This window comes from Panthera pardus, unplaced genomic scaffold, assembly GCF_024362965.1.
Source record: "Panthera pardus isolate Hobbes unplaced genomic scaffold, ASM2436296v1 HiC_scaffold_2, whole genome shotgun sequence".
NCBI classification, from domain to species: Eukaryota; Metazoa; Chordata; class Mammalia; order Carnivora; family Felidae; genus Panthera; species Panthera pardus.
The window spans coordinates 57,175,364-57,196,544 of record NW_026526765.1 but is presented as its reverse complement, the minus strand read 5'-3'; the positions used below and the strand labels follow the sequence as shown (position 1 = coordinate 57,196,544).

Here is a 21,181-nt window from a genome sequence, read left to right as displayed (position 1 = left end):
GAATTCAAAAAATTCAGCTGCACAAGCACATTCCAGGTCAATTAAGTGAGGGTCTCTGGGGTTGGGGCCCAGGCATCAGTATTTTTTTTTTTAATCCTTAGGTGATTGCAACCTGCAGCCAAAGTTGAAAACTACTGCTTTTGGGTGGAAGGGACTTTTTTCTTTCAATATCTGTGACTTTGTACTTGTTTTTGTATTTGAATTAGCTGTGAACTGTTCTGTATAAATGTCCTACTTCCCTTACCAGCATACAGACTTCTTGAGGACAGAATGTTTACCATCTTTTGGCAGGCTGAATATCTTACCACCTAAGCAAAGGCTGTTGAAACAGTCCTTCAGTTAAATTTCCAGATCTATCACGTACCATCCTGAGATTATGTTTAAGCTCTTCTTGTCTCACTTTTCTTCTCCATAATAATAAGAGCAGCTGTATTGTCAGGTATTTTTTTAATAAGCGAGATAAAACATATGAAGCACTAAGTGAGTGCTTGCTCACAGTATCTACTAAACAAAAGCTAGCCATTATTATTAATTAGCCTTCTTTGCCGCACATTGTATAACATAGCAGTAAGCAGTCAATAATCATTTGCTGGATGAATAAGTCAATAAATGATGGAGAATAAATCATATGTAATTGCTCTAAAATAAACCCACAGCACCAGCCTTCTACTAAAAGTTCAAGTTAATGAATGTTAACTTTTCACTGCCTATGACTATGCTGCCATTGGCCTGGTGACTTCTGATCTAAGAAAAGGTGTATGGTCTCTTCATAATGGAAGAGACTGGACAAAAGATAGGATAAAAATAACTTCACCTTTTTAAAAACATCATCAGTATTTGCCCACTAAAATTCACTAGACTTATTAACATAAATTAATACGTTCAACTGAAAACATTGTTTTTTGCAGGACACCTTTGAAACCCAATCCAAATCTCACCAAGCACCCAATTTCAAAACCTTTAACATATGTGAATTATTTGTCCTTTTGTAATGAACAGTCTTTCACCCTCAATTGGAAGGACCGTGTCTTGGCCACCAGGAGTGTAAACAGCCCAGCTTTGTAATAATTCTTATGCCAACAGAGCATGTCACCATCATTGAGCAGTAAAGTACGTAGGTGACTGAAGACACTAGACATAATACATAATGTGATGGAACAAGTAAAGTCTGTCTATTACCCGTGTGAATAGAGTCCTTTTGTTGGAATCCATCCTGGTGGAATGAATAGCCTCTGCTATGTTTATTGATTACACCCTAACTATTGAGGCAGAGGTGGCTAGAGCTGCCCAGAAAAATAGTCAGATGCCATTGTCCGCCTTTCATTTTGGCAGGACCAGATAATCAGTCAGAAATTCACTTTTAAAGTCTAAACAAAATGTTCAATATTCTTACATCCCACAAGAAAAAAAAAATCAAGCAGAAAAAGAAATGTCTTAAGTAACTCGTACCTGAGCAATTTTCACTATCTCTGTGGTGGCCATGCAGATCCACCACACCATGACCTTTGCCTATCTGGTCTCCTGCGTCCACTTTCTTCCTACACAGTCAATATAATATTAAAAACCTATCTGACCCCGGCACTGTCCCACCCTCCAATGTCAAACCCTCTAATGACCGCCAGTCGTACTTCAAATACACTTTCGATTCCTTGATGGTCATACTAGACCTCAGATGGTCTAACCTTGCCTATTCGTCTGACCTCCTCCCATTCTGTGGGAGTCACCACACCGTAGCTGCACAGGCTGTCTTCTGCCCCGAGTGACCTCAAAGTCACTCCTCTTATCTGCTTACCTTTTCCTTTTGCACATAACTGAAGCTCTCTTCCCTTGGATTTTACAGACCTTTTCCCTTATTTAGTCCCCGCTCAAATGCTCACTATCCCATTACCCTCTTTTATTTTCTTCATAGCAGTTATCACCATCTGCAAGCACTTTATTAATTTGTTTACTTGTTTAGCATCTGTTTTCACAGAAGCTTGTTCACCATTAAAGACCCTTGGCCTCAAGTAGCACTTGGCACATTGTAGGGGTTTAATACATAGCTGTGCTTAAACAAATGAATGAGCTTAGCAACCTTTTTACTTTCATAAAAATTATTTTTGTACATAACATCCAGTAATATTGCTGTCTTGCCCAAATTCATTGACATCTCCCCTGCAATGAAAAAAACTTGTTTTCAGAGAAAACTTCTCTGAAAACTTCACAGGAAATTTCTGAAATTGAAATGACTTTTTTTTTCCTTTTGTAACATTATTAAATATTATTTATGGTATCTTCTGGGTACTGAGAAACAGTGACTTGTAATTGACAAAAAAAGTTGAAAACACAGAAGCGTTATGTCTATCCTTCATTATTATACATTTGGTAAATCAATATGGAATCATATGATATGTGGTCTTTTGTGACTGGCTTTTTCATTTACCATAATGTTTTCAAGATTAATCTGTGTTATCACATGTATTAATATTTCACTTTTTATTGCCAAATAATATTCCACTGAATGGATATACCACATTTTATTTATACATCCATCAGTTGATGGATATTTGTATTGTTTATACTTTTTGGCTATTATCAGTAATGCTGTGATAAACATGCACACATGAGTTTTGTACATTTACATATAAGATTTGTGTAGATGTATGTTTCTACTCATCTTGGCTATACAACTTGGGTCATATAATAACTCTATGTTTATCTTTTTGAAGAACTGGCAAACTGTTTTATAAAGAGAGTACACAAATTAGATTCCCACCAGCAATGTACAAGAGTTCTAATTTGTCAACATCCTCCTTAGTATTTATTGTCTGTCTTTTTAAATATATCCATGCTAGAAGGTATGAAGTGGTAATTCATTGTGGTTTTGATTTGCATTACCCTAGTTACTACTGATGTTGAGTATCTTTAATGCATCTACTGGCCATTTGTCCATATTCTTTAAATAAATATCTATTATGATCCTTTGCCCAACCTATAATGGGATTGTTTTTATTTTTATTGAATTTTAAAAGTTCCTTATATATTCTGGATATAAGTCACTAGGTATATGATTCACAAATATGTCTCCTACTCAATGGGTTTTTTTTTCACTTCCTCACTCGTGTCTTCTGAGGCACAAATTTTTAAAATTTTGATGATGTCTAATTTGTTTACTTGCTATTGTTTATCAAACCTTAAAAAAAAAAAAAAAAAAAAAAAAGGCCTAACCCAAGGTCACAAAGATTTACTTCTACATTTTCTCCTAGAAATGTTTACAATTTGGTCTTACTTCTAGGTTTATTATTCGTTTAATTTCTGCATATGCTTTGTGGTAGGGGCTTAACTTGATTCTCTTGCATGAGGATATCCCATTGTTCTAGCACCACTTTTTAAAAAGACCACTCTTCCCCCATAAAACTGGCTTGCTCCCCTTATAGAAAATCAACTAACTATAAATGTAAGGGTTATTTCTGGAAATGCAATTCTATTCCATTGATCTATATGTCTGGCCTCATGCCAGTACCACACTGTTTTGAGTATTAGACTTTTGTGTTAAGCTTTGAAATCAGGAAGTGTGAATTTTTTGATTTTGTTCTTTTACAAAATTGTTTTGTATATTTCTGGGTCCCTTGCAGGTCCAGATGAATTTTTGGATCAGTTTGTCGATTTCTGCAAAAAAGAGTAGCCACGATTTGACAGGATTTGTGTCGAATCTATAGATCAATTTGAGGATTATTGCCATCTTAACAATATTAGTTCTTCTGATCCGTGATAATTGAGTGCCTCTCTGTTTATTTAGATCTTCTTTAACTTCTTTCAACAATTTTGTGGTTTTTACTGTACACATTTTATACTTCCTTTGATATGTTTATTCCTATTTTATTTTTCTTGATGCTCTGATAAGTGGAGCTGTTCTTAGTTTCATTTTCATAGATATATACAAAATGTAACGCATTAAATATAAATGACTTAGGCAACTGTCTTGCAAGGAAACATGTCACATAGCTGATTTAGTGCAAATTTGTATAACGCCAAGGACAGTTTTCATTTTTAACTTCTACCACTGTACTCCTGTTGCGATATAAGAAAATTAGGCAACAACAACTGAAGAAGTTAAATTAGGAATATTTTTCCCATAGGCAGTAAAATGCCAAATGTTTAAAGATGCTGCTAAAAATGATCAGGGTTAAATGCTCTTCTCCTTTTTTTTTTTTTTTTTTTTTTTTTTTGGGGGACATCTATCTCTCAAAGCAAGCTCTTCTATTAGGTCCTGACCTGCCTAATTTTACTTACAGGATTTCTGAATTAGAAAAGGAAAGAAATATTTAAAATGGGAGAAAATACTATAAAATGCAAAAATAAATTTAACCTTGGAGTATAAATCAAGGCAGATCTATGGACAGCATATTTTGAAATACAACACATTATTATTCATACTATGTTCAGTGACATTATTCATTATAATAGTTGTGTTTAATAACCTTATTTCCCAGAAATATATTTTACATATTTTACTGACTGAAGTAATATACCCCTATAGCCTTAAAAGATTACAACAATCAACTCAAGATTTTTATTTTCCATTTTAATTGACAATTTAGCCTTAACACTTTTTTGGGGGGAGAGAAGGAGTGGATTCATTTTATTTATTTTTGGTTCAGGGTAGCCTTAATGCTCTATAACATTCAAGTGAAAATATCCGTGAAAACGAGGCTTCTGGCAGTGGTCTGCCCTTTCTGGTCATTGCTTCCCACCTTTATTCCTTACGTTATGAAAGGAGAGCCAGGTGTGTTGGGGATATACAGCTGTGTTATTTCTTGAAACAGCTGGTGCCAACTTGTCAAAGGAAAAGCTTTCCTTTCCAAATATGTGGAAACCCTGTGTAAGTAGATATAATGTAAGCTGCATCCCCACCATTATTGATTCTACTCATTGACAGCTGAGGTGTTTAATATATCCATCCTCTTTGTAATGTCATCTTAAAACTCTTTGAGGATTAGTAAGTTTGTTTGTCTCAAAGGTATTCCTCAGAGAGCAAAGGCCAACTAGCCCTGTAGTCATGAGGGCTCTGAAAGAAACCTAAGTGAGGAAAATGGAGCAGAGAAGCCAGCAGATATGTTCCAACCTGCCACAAATAATGATTTTTAAAAAGCCCCAGAAGAATGCGCTTTGCTACTTTACATAATGCTATAATGCATTAACTCATGTAATATGACTAGTGAAAGTTTATTTATTCATTTATTTCTGCCGCAGGCAAATACTGGATAAATGCTTACAATAGCAGGTTAGCAGGTGTTTCAGCTACAGCCATTAGTACCTCCTTGATGTACAGTAACTGTTCGACTGCTTGCTTCGTTCTAGCCCACGTGGAAATTGTCAAAGCCTTTAGTGATTTGCAGGAAAGAAAATAAGATTTTTAAGCTGTAGTATTTAGATCAGTAGAGGATTTGGTACATTCATGCTTGGATAATTCATTTCCCATAGATTATACCATATGCATAGTATATGTAATCTATATGTCAAGACCTTCTTAATCATTTTCACTACCCACTCATCTTCTCATTTATTTGTTTGGAAAAATAATGTGAGATGATGCTCAACGGCCTCACTAACTGCACCCTATGCTAATAAATTTTAGATACTTCTTCAGCAGTTCATTTTTATTATTTTGTATAATATACCTTCAGGCTACTGAGTGCATCTATAGGTTTCCTTCCCTCCATGATATGTCGTCCGGAGTGCTTAGCAGATCACTGAACTGAACTGATGTAAATGAGGCTTGAAATGTTAAACACAACTTGTAATATCAAAGGTTTTCATATCAAATAATTTTGTTCCTAGAGAATCCTAGGGAGATTAAGGATGCACATGGTGTCTAAAATGTCCACCAGTTACATGAAATATCCCAGCAGTAGATGCATAATTACCAGCTCACACTAGGAATACAAAGAAAACACAGCCAGTTTATCCAGCCCGTGTAAACAGACTGGGGAGTTTTTCTGGGAATTAGGTCCATATAAAACTTATTGAATCCAGAACCAAAAATAACTGCAGACATCTGTCTGATAGAAGCTTTTATGATCGGGCCTTGAGGTGGTATTTTCCTTACAACTACAGTCGCAACAATTTTCTAAGCCCAGCTGAGAAGCAAAATGTGTAAGGCTGAGCTTTCAAACTAGCCTCTTGTCAACTTATCTCAAAACCCTGTGAAATAAGTTTTTCATAACCTGTAATGCTAAACTGATTTTCAGGGTATGTTTATACTGCTGTTTTGCACTCAGTGTGGAAGAATTCCTGACTTGAGGTTATTGGGGGGAGGTAGTGGGGCAATATGTCATCTAAACAGACTTGAAAAGAAGGTTTCCTAAACCAGGACACTGGGGTTTCCCAGTTAATGAGAATCAAACGGAAACAATGCACTTGAAGTTCATTGCCACAGGAGGCGCTGTGGAGAAATAGGTAGAGTTAAGATACAGAATAAGAATGGCTAGCCACTGGCAAATCCAGAACAATGGTTCTGAACTGGGGGCATTTTTGCTCCTCAGAAAAGATCTGGCAATGTCTGGAGATATTTTTGCTTGTCACAGCTTGGGGTTGTTGGTGAGTGGGTCAGTGGCACCTGGCAGACTGAAGCCAAGCATGCTGCTGAATATCCTTCAATACACAGGACAGCTCCAACAACCAAGAGTTTTCCAGGCCTGTCAATATTGCTAAGTTTGAAAAACCTTGATACAGAATATTGAGGCAACTACCTCAGTGACTCAGAATAAGTGGAGCTTTAAGGATTGAATTGTTGAAATAATTATCTTAAAGTCTCTACTTGGCTATGTCAGTGGGGGACTGGTCTGTGACCAGAAATAAAGACACCTTTGTTTGAGCTAATCAAAATAAACATTCAAAGTCTATGGAGGCTCCTCAAGAGTGCAGGCCAAGATGGGCCAATCAATTGTATCTGGTGTTAATCCATCACAAGAGGCAATCATTCCCACAGGAACAGACACAGTGAGGTGACATTTCTGAGAACTAAAGTTACACCAAAGGCCATGATAATTCATTGCTGTTGTAACCTCATTCTGGCAAGTACCATTATTTAGTTAAGGTGTATGAAGTGTTGTGAGGACAGAAAATGCTATATAAATGCTAAGGATCATCATTACTGTTATCATCTTTCTGAGGAACTGCTTCTGTGAGTGATGTTACAGCACAAAAACACACACAGACATCACTTCATACCCATTTGTAGTTGTGAGGAGAGGTTACTATAATGAGTAATTCACATTGTGTCATCTCCTTTGCACTCCGAGTTAAAACAAATTAAATAAAGCTCAATTAGACAGTGTTTTATGCACTACAAAAATGCAGCTGATTTATATTCTGAGTAAATACAGGTTAGTTACTGGAGAAAGAATACTGAATAGGTTCCAGAATTATAAAATCAAAACTGAATTTCCATCACATTAAACACATGGATGTAAAGGATAAAATCCTTCTATATATTTAAATTTTTTCAATTGTTTTTTTTTTTGGTATTGCATTTAAAACATAATAAATTTTAACATGTCTCCATTTTAGTGAATGGCTGTCATCTTATTATTTTCATGTTGCTAGAATTTCTTTTTAATTTTAATTGTGCAGAGAAGGATCTCTTAACACACTGTGGGAAAAAAATAAAAGAACAGCCGATAACGGAAGAAAAACCTTCTTAAAAAGGCCTAATAAAATCTAATTGTAAATCAATTGCTTATTTTGTAACTGCTGATATATTTGTAAATTGTTCTTAGGTCTAATTTTGCCATGGTAGTTACTTTCTAAAATGGCAAACTTGTCTTAGGATTTTGATTCAGGTGGAAACTGTCAAACTGTCAATGGATATCGTAGTAACATTTTGACTGTCATGCCCAAGGCAGTGTGGAAGGTACCTATACACTGTGGCACTGCTAATGATTCAATCATTGTGAGAACACAGGCAGACATGGTTTATGCTTGCACGTGTACACTGATTGTGTTTTTCTATTAGTTTTTTTCATTTTTTATAGGACGATGGAGGAACACCAGGTTGATCAACTGAATAAATTCCTGCTACTTTTTGCCCACATTAAGTCAAACTCTTTGACCTACTCGCTCATGATTGCTTAAGGCACCTTTTCCACTGCTAAAGACAGGGAGATTTAAGTAAGGAATTTATAGCAGAAGCAAATTAATTTCTAAAAAGAAAGAAAATGTCTTCTATGTAAATGCTAAAAACACAGCATAGTTACACTCTTGTATTTCTATACATGCTGATTTTTCTACTCAGAGCCAACGTGCTCAGCATCTGCCTTCTCCTACTTTCCATGCTGGGTCACCCAACAGGCAGACGGAATATTACTTAGGGTACTGGCATCATTGCAGAGTACGCCATCTGAGTGGGGGGAAAAAAGTGGTGGGAGAAGAGGAGAGAGAAGGCAGTTCTGATGAACTTATATAGAGTTTTGCAATCAAAAAAGCTGGAAAGCTATTTTAATTTCCACCTACATGTAAGTTCCGAGTTTAGGTTTTGTTTTCTCTTATTTTGAATTATGTATAGCTGTTGGCAACATAGTCGTTCCCTGATTAGAACCACTAAGGTCTGAATCTGTTCCTGCCTCCATCTTCCAACACTCAAACATGACCAAGGAAAAAGTAGAGACCAAGTGACAGGTAGGGATGGAGATCAAAACTGAAGTGGATGATCAAGTCAGGAAGACCTGGAAACAATGAACTACAATTCTTCAGCATTCACATTGGCCCATTATTTAATTGCTATACCTAACCCGAAAATTCCGAAGTCCTTGGAGAGGGTCCCATTTTTCCAAAGAAGAGATCTAGAAAAGGAATGTTTGGAGCTAGTGTGGACCTGTACACTTTTTGACCTATATTTGAAAACATGTAATGTTTGCTTATATTTACTAATTTGGTTGTACCTATCTACCTATCTAAACATGTACCTAAAGATTACATGTTTTAAAATAGTTTATTTAGGTATATTTGCATACTGTATCATTCACCTTTTTACAATGTATAATGAATGGTTTTTAGTATATTCAGAATTTCAGTAAGAAACTTGCGGCCTTTGGCTATCGCCTCTACTGCCCATCACCACCTCTAGCCCCAGGCAATAGGTTTTCTGTCCCTATAGATTACCCTGTTCTGGTTATTTTACATGCATAGAATCATACAATATGTGGTCTTTTGTGACTGGTTTATTGCACCTAGCATGACGTTTTCAAAGTTCAGCTATATTAATTAGTACTCTGTTCCTTTTTACGGCTTAGTAACATTCCATTGTATGGATATGGCACTTTTGATTATCCGTTACTCAGTTGATGGACATTTGTATTGTTTCCACCTTCTTGCTATTACGCATACTGCTGTTTAAACATTCATGTAAAGTTTTTGTGTGGACACATACCTACAATTAGATATTTTTTTTAAATATTAATTTAGTAATTTTCCATACTTTGACATTTCCTGAAACATCCTCATTCAGTTCTTTCCAAGTATCTTCAACAGTAATAAAGTCACCTTTGGACTTGCTTAACAGTTTTCCAGAACCCACTGTTTTTGCTTCATTCTAATCTCTTGGAAATTAAGAGCTTTTATGTATAATGCTTTTTGTATAATGTATCTTATATAATGATCTCGGTAATTTTATTGCAGTCCACAAGAGCTCTTTCACATAACTTCTTTGCTTGTTTTCCCATTCATACAGAAAGGTCATATATATGATCTCCAAGATGTAGCCATTTACTCTATTGCTGTTGAAAGGAAATTTAAAAGATTCACTTACAATGGAATGTAACACAGGTGTGAGGCCAGACCACAAGATTACTAATTTTGCGTTAAATTATTATTTCATTATTTCCCTGGTCTCCTCTTTGATTTCTGTAAGAATCTGAAAGTTCCTTTGATTGAGATCATACCTGGAGAGTGTGTTTTACATTTCCTTTTTACACTTGCTGTTTTTCTGACTGTGGTGCTTAATATCTCCAGATATCCACATGGTTGGATCCCTCACTCACTGAACTTTCATTTTATTTTACAGAGGTCATCATATCTAAAATTGTAACTACATACTTCTTAAAATAAAATAAAATAAAATAAAATAAAATAAAATAAAATAAAATAAAATAAAATAAATCTTGTTTTTCTTTTTCTAAATTCTTTTTTAAGTAATCTCTACACCCAAAATCGGGTTCAAACTCATGATCCTGAGATCAAGAGTCACATGTTCTCCAACTGAGCTGAGCCAGACAGAAGACTCTGCTGTTTCTGTTTTATTTTTATCCTTAGAATTTGTGATAATCTAGCTGATATATTTTCTGATTTGGTTTAGTTATTATTTATCTTGACCACCAGACTATAAGCTCCTTGAGAAGCAAAGATTTTTAGATTGTGTTCATGGCTAAAACACAACATCTAGAAATTATGCCTTGCACTTAATAGGCACTCAATATTAGCTGAATGAATAAAATAGTTGTTGAGTAAATTATCCTACTGCTCAAAAATTAACTGATAGAGACAGCTACCCATGATGTGAGAGTATAACAAATCAGATTTGTTGATTCCCTCTTTGGTAATAATTTGGGGGGATAATATGCCCTTTTTAATTTGGCATATATTAGTTTTTAAAGTGTATCATCTTATTTAACCTTTTATTACTGTAAAATATTCACCTTTGGACAACAAAATAAAAATATAAAGCTCAATGATCCATCACAAAGTGAATACTGATAGAACTGTCTCCCTGGTGAAGCAATACTACATTTTCTGGAAGGCCCCCTATGCTTTCTTTCAATCATATGCCCTTCCTCCCGGTTCAAAGATAATCAATCTCCAGACATTTTTAGTACTCATATCCTTGCTTTCATTTATGGTTTTCCCACCAATCATTCTCTGAGCACTATGATTTTGCCTCTTTTAATTTTTTATTAGTGAAATAATAAAGAATGCATTCTTTTATATCCATCTTACTCTGTGTAGCTGTAGTGCATTTATTTTCATTACTGTATTATACCACATTGGGAGAATTTACCACTATTTATCCACTCTACTGCTGTTTGACATTTTTGTCACTTTCAGTCTGGAACCATTACAAATAATACTGCTATGAACCTTCTTATACATCTTTTCTATGTATATCTGTATTCATTTCAGCTGGGTATGTCAACTTGGATATTTCTGATCGGATCATATAAAATTGCCATGTGTAAGGAATTATTGTCAATTTTATGTGGTTTAAGCTAATATCTAAGAGTGACATTTCAAGCAGTCTGTGTTTCCAACTCTAGTTTCTCAAAGGTGTGCTAACCTATGTATGTGCAGCACACCTATGTGTAGGGAAGCCATACATGGCCGTGTATGAGAAGTTCCAGGTGCTACACATCCTCACCAGTACTTGGTATCCTCAGCCTTTTATTTTTAGGCATTATGCTGGGTGTGTAGTCATATCACTTTGTGGTTTTCATTTGTATAACCCTGATAACTAAGGATCCTGTATGCAATTTACATATGCGTATTAGGCATTTGGTTGTCTTTTTGTGTGTGTGTGTGAAGTGACTGTTCAAGTACTTATCTTTTGTTTTTCTATTGTATTATCTCTCTTTTCCCATTTGTAGGAATTCTTTGTATATGCCACTCTGTGGCTTCAGTTTTCACAGGTTTAATTCTGTGATTTAATATACCAGTGTTCCTAATGTACATGCTATCTAATTACCGATGTTCTTCATATTTATGCCTAGAGTGTCTCTTAAATTCTTTTTTTCCTTACACCAAATTTTATATTCTAGAAACATTATTGTTTTGTCTTTCTTTTTTATTGTTTTATCTTTCATAATTGAAGCTGCAATTCATCTGGGATTACTTTCTGTGTATGATATGATGTGGGGTCACTTTTTCGTTTTCTTATGTGCATTTCCAATCGAGTCAGCAACATTTATTGAAAGACTGTACATATCCCACTCTGCAGTACCAATCTTGTCATAGATCAGAAATTATGGGTGAAACTGTGGAATTTGTGTTTCATGTCTCAGTTTGATTATGTTTACAGAAACACCGTTCTGTCTTAATTATTATGTCTTTATAATAAAGTCTTGATATTGGGTGGAGTAAATACTCCAGATTTTTCTTTTCCAAATTGTACTGGTTATTCTTGGCCCCCAGCTTTTCCACATGCATTTACTATCAATATGTAAAGTTGCACCATCCGCAAAAGAAAAATTTTAAAACCTCCATTCATTTATTTAGGTCATCTCTAACTTCTCTCAATAATATTTTAGTTTCATTTGTAGGGTTATGCACAGCTTTCATCAGTTTTATTCTTAGGTGGTTTGTTTTTCTGATACTTTCATAAATGGTGTGATTCTATAAAATTCATTGTCCAATTTCCTGTTTAATATAATTGATAGTTAATTTTATATTGACCTTATCAATTCTAGCATTTTCAATGCAACTCTTTTGCACTTCTCATATAGATAATCATATTGTCTGCAAATAGTTTTATTTCTTGGTTCCTCGGCATTACTTCATTCTCTTTCTTTTTTTCCTGGATTTATTACATTAGCTATAACCTTCAGTGCAAAATTGAACAGAAGTTATTTTATTAGGCATACTTGTCTTGCACTCAATCTCAAAGGGAAACCATGTAATATTTTACATTAAAAGTGATGTTGGGGGGCACCTGGGTGGCTCAGTCGGTTAAGCATCTGGACTTTGGCTCGGCTCATGATCTCGCAGTTTGTGGATTCAAGCCCCATGGCTCTGTGCTGACAGCTCAGATCCTGGAGCCTGTTTCAGATTTTGTGTCTCCCTCTCTCTCTGCCCCTTCCCTGCTCTCACTCTGTCTCTCTCTGTCTCAAAAATAAATAAACGTTTAAAAAAATGATGATGGTTGTGATTTATTTTATTTTTTGGGGAGTAACTTTTAGAAAATCAGGGAAATCCTTTTTTTCTTCCTAGTTTGCTTATCTTTTTATCAATAAAGAATAGTATATTTTATGAAAATTTTTCAGCATCTTTAGGAAAATTACATAATAGTTTTCCTTTTTCCTGTTAGTATGTGGTATTACACTAATTTTCAAATATCAAACAAATCCTGCATTTATGGCATAAGCCTATTTAGGATGCATTATTAGTTTTTAAATTCTGGGATTTGGTTTATTAATAATATGGTTTGGATATTTTCATCTAAGTTCGTAAGTTATATTGGCCATTAATTTTTTCTTGTAATGATATTTTCAGGTTTTTGGTTTCAAGATTATTTGTGCTGGACACATAAAATTGCTCCTTTTTTAGGAAAGATTTTGTGTTAGACTGACATCATTTCTTTTTGCAATGTTTGCTAGAACTTCCTGGGCCTGATGTTGTATTTTTTGGCAAGGTTTTAATTTATGAATTGATTTTTTTTTTTTTTTACTAATTACAGGTATGCTTAGATTTTTAATTTATTCTTATGTAATTCTTTTGTGGATTTGTCTAATCTAAACATTTATATTTATTGGCATAAAATTATCGTAATCTCTAGTTATCTTCTCAATATCTGTAGCTATGCAGTATTGACTCAGGTTTTTTTTCTCCTGAAATTGTTTATTTGTGTGTCTTTTTTGTCTTTTTTTTTTCTTTTTAGTTAGTCCAAGAAGTTTATCAATTTTATGACTCCTTCCAAAGATAGAGCTTTCAGCATTGTTTATTTTCTATTTAATTTGATTTTATTCTTTTTTCCCCCTCATTGTCCTATTGTATAGTCAATTTGTTGTTACTTTTTAAATCCTGGGAAAGCTCTTTTCAGCATGTTTTCTTTTCTAATAAATACACTTAATGGCACAAATTACCATCTAAGAATGGTCTTTGCTGCAGTTTATACATTTTTTTAAATAGAATTTTCGTTATCAGTCAATTCAAAATATCTTAATTCTGTTACTGATTTCTTCTTTGACCCAAATAGATTGTCATAAGGATATATTTAAAACTTCCAACTTATGTGAACATTTTTCTAGTTGAATTTTTGCAATCTTTTATAGCTAATTTCTTCATGGTCAAAGAACATATTCTGCATGATTTCAGTTGTTTTGTTGAGATTTTCTTGGTGACCCAGCAAACAGTCCATTTGTAAATGTTTGACATGCATTGAAAAGAACATGCAGTAGTAGTATACTACTGGGAGTAGTATACTATATATATATATATATATATATATATATATATATATATATATATACTTATTAGATCATTTGCTCATCATGTTCTTCAAACTTTTTATATTCCTATTGATTTTTAATATCCACCTTCAATATTTAGGTTTAAATATAAAATTATGTTAAGTATTTTGTTCTACTATTTTATTCTCATGTGTCCTTTTTTTCCTGGCTCGTTTTCAATTTATTGGAATTTTGGATTATTTCATTTCATTCTATTATTTGTGAAACTATATACCCTTTTATAATTCTTTTACTGGTTACCCTAGAAACTGTAACTTCTATGTTTCATTTACCAAAGTCTAAAATTAATCACTTGTTGCCTTATTCTTTAACTCCATTTATTGTTTAACACCATTTCATTTTATGTGTATGTATGTGTTTAAACACAATGAGACATGACATATTACTATTATTTTATTATTTTTAGTCTTTGGTGTTTTATTATTAAGTAGCACTAGCATTATTATTATATAGTCAGTATACATTAACCTTTACCCTCGTATTTGTCATTCTATTGCTCTTATTTTTTCTACATATTGGGGGGGATCATTTTTATTTGGAGTTACTTTTACTTGGCATGAAGAATACCCTGTAAGATTTCCTTTAGCATGGGAATGTTGGTGACAAATTCCCTCAATTTTCATTTGTCTGAAAATATCTATTTCTGTTATATAATCTTGAAGGATATTTTTTTTTCTTTCTATAGAACTCTAGTTTGATAATTATTTTCTCTTGACACTTTATAGTATATCTTCTAGCCATACCATAATGTTGAAAAGTCAGATGTGAGTCTTTTATTTGCTTCTCTGAAGGGGATCTGTCTTTTTTATGTGGCTGCTTTACTCTTTTTCTTTGTTTTTAGTTTGCAACAGTTTTATGTTATGTGCCTAGGCATGGATTAGTTTTTGTGTATTTTTCTTGACATTCATAGAAATTTTTAAATCTGAGGCTTGATGTCTTTCATCAATTTTGAAAATTTCTCATTATCTCCTTACATACATACTATTTCTCTGCTAATCCTTTGTTTCTTTTCTTGTTGGGACTCAAACTGCATGCATTCATGTTAGGCCTTCACATCATATCCTCTATCTTTGACACTTCCTTGTAATTCTCCAAACTCTTCTCTGTTTGTGGCTTACTCTGGACATTTTCTTATACATTCTTAGTTGATTAAGTCTCTTTTTGTCTGTGTCTAATCTGCTGATAAACTTACCCAATGAGTACTTAATAATCGTTATTGTATTTTTAAAGTATCATTTTTTCTTCATTTCCATAATTTTAGCATTTTTAAAAAATTTATTCATCACAGAAAAAAGGTTAATTTAAATCTACATCACATAACTTCAGTCTCTGCAGTTGCAATGAAACTGTTTTTATTATCTTTGTGTTGACTGTTATTAATATTTTAAGTTATTTGTGCTAGTTTTATTTATGTTATCTTATAACTTTGTGTGCCATTTTTAAACACATATACTGAATGAGGGCCTGGTGGCTCGGTCGGTTCAGCGTCAGAGTCTTGGTTACGGCTCAGGTCATAATCTCCTGATACATGAATTTAGCAAAGTTGCAGGATACAAAATCAATGTACAGAAATCAGTTGCATTCTTATACACTAACAATGAAGCAACAGAAAGACAAATGAAGAAACTGATCCCATTCACAATTGCACCAAGAAGCATAAAATACCTAGGAATAAATCTAACCAAAGATGTAAAAGATCTGTATGCTGAAAACTATAGAAAGCTTATGAAGGAAATTGAAGAAGATATAAAGAAATGGAAAGACATTCCCTGCTCATGGATTGGAAGAATAAATGTTGTCAAAATGTCAATACTACCCAAAGCTATCTACACATTCAATGCAATCCCAATCAAAACTGCACCAGCATTCTTCTCGAAACTAGAAAAAGCAATCCTAAAATTCATATGGAACCACAAAAGGCCCCGAATAGCCAAAGTAATTTTGAAGAAGACCAAAGCAGGAGGCATCACAATCCCAGACTTTAGCCTCTACTACAAAGCTGTCATCATGAAGACAGCATGGTATTGGCACAAAAAACAGACACATAGACCAATGGAATAGAATAGAAACCCCAGAACTAGACCCACAAATGTATGGTCAACTAATCTTTGACAAAGCAGGAAAGAATATCCAAGGGAAAAAAGACAGTCTGTTTAACAAATGGTGCTGGGAGAGCTGGACAGCAACATGCAGAAGGTTGAAACTAGACCACTTTCTCACACCATTCACAAAAATAAACTCAAAATGGATAAAGGACCTGAATGTGAGACAGGAAACCATCAAAACCCTAGAGGAGAAAGCAGGAAAAGACCTCTCTGACCTCAGCTGTAGCAATCTCTTACTTGACACATCCCCAAAGGCAAGGGAATTAAAAGCAAAAATGAACTACTGGGACCTTATGAAGATAAAAGCTTCTGCACAGCAAAGGAAACAACCAACAAAACTAAAAGGCAACCAACGGAATGGGAAAAGATATTTGCAAATGACATATCGGACAAAGGGCTAGTATCCAAAATCTATAAAGAGCTCACCAAACTCCACACCCGAAAAACAAATAACCCAGTGAAGAGATTGGCAGAAAACATGAATAGACACTTCTCTAAAGAAGACATCCGGATGGCCAACAGGCACATGAAAAGATGTTCAACGTCGCTCCTCATCAGGGAAATACAAATCAAAACCACATTCAAATATCACCTCACGCCAGTCAGAGTGGCCAAAATGAACAAATCAGGAGACTATAGATGCTGGCGAGGATGTGGAGAAACGGGAACCCTCTTGCACTGTTGGTAGGAATGCAAATTGGTGCAGCCACTCTGGAAAACAGTGTGGAGGTTCCTCAAAAAATTAAAAATAGACCTACCCTATGACCGAGCAATAGCACTGCTAGGAATTTACCCAAGGGATACAGGAGTACTGATGCATAGGGGCAATTGTACCCCAATGTTTATAGCAGCACTCTCAACAATAGCCAAATCATGGAAGGAGCCTAAATGTTCATCAACTGATGAATGGATAAAAAAATTGTGGTTTATATACACAATGGAGTACTACATGGCAATGAGAAAGAATGAAATATGGCCCTTTGTAGCAACAAGGATGGAACTGGAGAGTGTGATGCTAAGTGAAATAAGCCATACAGAGAAAGACAGATACCATATGGTTTCACTTTTATGTGGATCCTAAGAAACTTAACAGAAACCCATGGGGGAGGGGAAGGGGAAAAAAAAAAGAGGTTAGAGTGGGAGAGAGCCAAAGCATAAGAGACTCTTAAAAACTGAGAACAAACTGAGGGTTGATGGGGGGTGGGAGGGAGGGGAGGGTGGGTGATGGGTATTGAGGAGGGCACCTTTTGGGATGAGCACTGGGTGTTGTATGGAAACCAATTTGACAATAAACTTCATATATTGAAAAAAACTGATTAAATAGCTAATCTTAGCAGTTAGGCAAGACAGAAAAGCAGTATGGTTCATATGTCTGCTGATTAAGAAAATACATACACAGAGACACACATACATCACATATATACATATAAAATACATATACTTGAAATCAAATAAGATTTTTGTTTTGTAACATGTAATACTATATATTTTCCTATTAAATTTTATTATTTAATTACAAATTTACAAGCAGATGCTGAAAGGTGCATGAATCATGCACAGTATTGATTGCATTTTCAGTGCTTTTTTCTCTTCTGTTGTATTAAAACAGAAAGCAGTTTATTACTTCTATCCACAATTAAAATGTAATTATCTTTTGGGTAACTGGCAATAAAGCTATATACTCATTTGCTAAAAGATAAAATTCTAGCAGATATTTTTGCATTTCCCCCCTTTTTCCAGTGACCCAACCTAATCCTCCCAAATATTACTAAAAACTTGCATTATTTTCAAGCCTCTTATTCAAAACCTCATAAAACAGTGGGAAATGGAATTGAGGCAGGGGTGGAATGATGTACGGTAAAATTCAGGTATCATAAGTATTGCTTTATGGTGGTAACAATAGACAATCAAGTTTAAAATTAATTTAAGCATATATAATTTATCTGGATTGAAATAAACCTATAGAAGGAGGTCTTCCAAAGAGCTTTATGAGGCTGAGAGAAATCAGTGCATCTTTAAAGCTTTGACAGGGACCTATTTTTCCCTTTTATTACTTTTTAGCTATGTAACCTGTTAGAAGCTACTCATTTCTTTGTCTGTCTGTAAAGTAATGATAATAACAATTCTACTTCTCGGTGTTGTTATCTGAGGATTGGCTCACAACATATAAAAGCTTAGAAGAGCAAAGAGAACATAGTACATGCTGAGTAATGTTGCATAGCATCACCATCATCACTAAAATGCAGACAACATGAAGATTTCACCATGGCTTCAGAAAGCCTGAGGAGATCAGAAACATCAGAGGACTCTGTTTTATATGAATATTATACTATATATAAAATAATGGATATCAAAAGTCTCCTTCCTGCTATCCATTGTGAAGAAGTCATTTTTGTGATCTCTACAGAATTCCTTTGAAACAAGGTAGACATGTTACACTGCTCACTCCCAGTGAGTCTGCTGGCTTCATGGGGATGAAATACTCTACAGGATTTGTTTTGATCTTCTCTAAGTAACTTCAGGATCCACAGAAGTTCTTGAAAGATGAAGGAGGATAATGCTTTAAATATTCATTGTCTGGCCTATAAACACAATTTGTACTATATTGTAGGTTAGTAAGTCATATTATGAGTTAATGAATATGACTCAGTGAGGAGTAAGTGACTTACAAATGAATTTTGTATCATATCTTACTCAGAAATTAGGTACTCCCCATATAAGTATAAATTTAAATTTACTTCTTTTTCATATTTGGTTGCCTCCTTTTTGCCTACATGAATGTAGTCTGACTTGTGTCAGGGACTCAACATGTCACTTTTAATAGAAAAATAATTGACAAATGTTTTCTATAAAGAGTCAGATAATGAACATGTTCACTTTTATGGGCCAGAGGATCTCTGCCAAAACTATTCAAGTCTAATCTTGAGGCACAAAAGTGGTTATAGATAATATGTAAACAGATAGGCACGTCAATGTTACAATAAATCCTTATGAAAACAGGTGGGTGCCTAGATTTGACCCAAGGACCATAGTTTGCCAACCCCTGAAAAGAAACATAAGGTCAAGCTTTTCTAGCATGGCCTAGAAACTTCTTTGGCTTTAATATTGTTCTGATTTACAGCAGTGATTTGGGAAAAATGAAAATTTCTTTAGTTTATATAATGGGAGGCCTGTATCTCAGTCACTCCTACAAAGGGAATGCCTTCCTTTCGATTAACCATAGTTTGAAGCCTTCATGTGGGTTTCTTTTATGGCTAGCACTGTGAGATATTTATTATTTATTTAAAGAATGCAATCTTGTGACTAAAGAATGTATGCATTATTCAAACTGTAATAATTTTTTTTAAGTCTCTGGTATATAAAGATACCTTGAGTGTAAGTGTATTTGAAAAGAATTCTTTCTCTCACATTGTTATGCAGACATCCTTGAGCTGTAACACGATTTGCACATCTGATTCTTTTCAGTATTTTCTCACCAACGCTTTTATGAAAAATACTCTGTTATTTTACAGATAATTTGAAAACTACCATACTTCATATTGTAGGGACTACAGTGTGACATTATCAGGACTATAAAGCAATTTTATCAAGAGGGATAAAGGAAAAGAACTACTCTGTTTTTTTCTTTCTTTCCCTTTACTTTTTTTCCCCCCAATAGCAAAGCAGAGAGGAAATTCTGAAAAAATGAAATTATCCTTTCAACTTTGGCTCTTGAGCTTAATTTTTTTTTCTTTCTCTTGAAAGACATGATTTCATACCATTTGATAATACTGAGATAGGTATGTTTTACTTAATAATGGGGACAAAGGACTGAAGCTCAAATCCTACGCATAATTTAAATTTTGACATTGACTTTCCATCTGGACTGGGAAAAAAATTAGCTTCTCCCTTAACTTGTACTTACCTATCTTGTTACAATATAATGAAAAGTAATTAGTCAGTGTAAGCAAAACACTTGGAAGATGAGAATGCCTTGTAAGTGCTAGATAATATTAAAGATGTCACTGTTGGAATGAGTGACTCCTGCCAAAATACTTTTAGGAAGAATATTACCTTGTATTTAAAGCCCTAATTTAATTTTCACTAAAATGTTATTGCTTTTTTTGTTAAATAGATTGAATAACCATAAAGTCTTTGATCAAATTAACGCTACCATGGATGGATTATTATCACATTTTGGTTGGAACATACACTATGTATTGATCTTAGTGATGTTTTATTCATGTTAGAATTTATGTCAATACAAGCCATTTGGACAGATGGAGAGTCATATACTTAACTACAGAATTTAACTACCTGTCCTTGTTTCCTTAATTTCTGCATTTCATTAAAGAACCGTTTTTATTAGTAAATCTAAGAATTAATGAGCTTGATGCTCACTTACATCACTGGGCTTTCCAGTGACACTTTCTATATCACCTGCAGATTAGCCTTCTGGGCACACAGAGTCATTCTCCTCTCCCCAGAATCTTTACATGAAACCTGCTTTGACATTAGTCATAGCAGACCAGAATTTAATGATTTTCAAGTACTGGTAAATAAAACTGCATAGATTGGCTCAAATTTGTGAATAGTGCAAAAACAAACATTAATATAATTAATGGTGAGTAGTTTTTCTACCTTTCTTGCAGATAAATCCTGCCTCATATCTGTTTAAAATAAAGATATGTTAATTGGCATGTTGTAACTGACTTTCACTTCTTTTAATATGCAGTGATATAACAAACTCTCTATGAACTTAACTATCTGTAGGTTGGGTTTTGTGTTTCTTCAATCATCTAAAAATTAGTGGATAAAATCAAGAATATGCCCCCTCACCCCCTAATGAAGTATAGAGAATATAAATAGCTTCTTTGGGTCTGG

The 21,181-nt window shown here is 34.3% G+C and overlaps 1 protein-coding gene across 1 annotated transcript in view; it reads right to left on the bottom strand.

Annotated features, from left to right (window-relative positions):
- TENM2 (teneurin transmembrane protein 2) overlaps positions 1–21,181 on the bottom strand; it is a 1,291,038-nt gene that overhangs the window by 1,252,074 nt on the left and 17,783 nt on the right. The gene's annotated exons all lie outside the window — the stretch shown is intronic.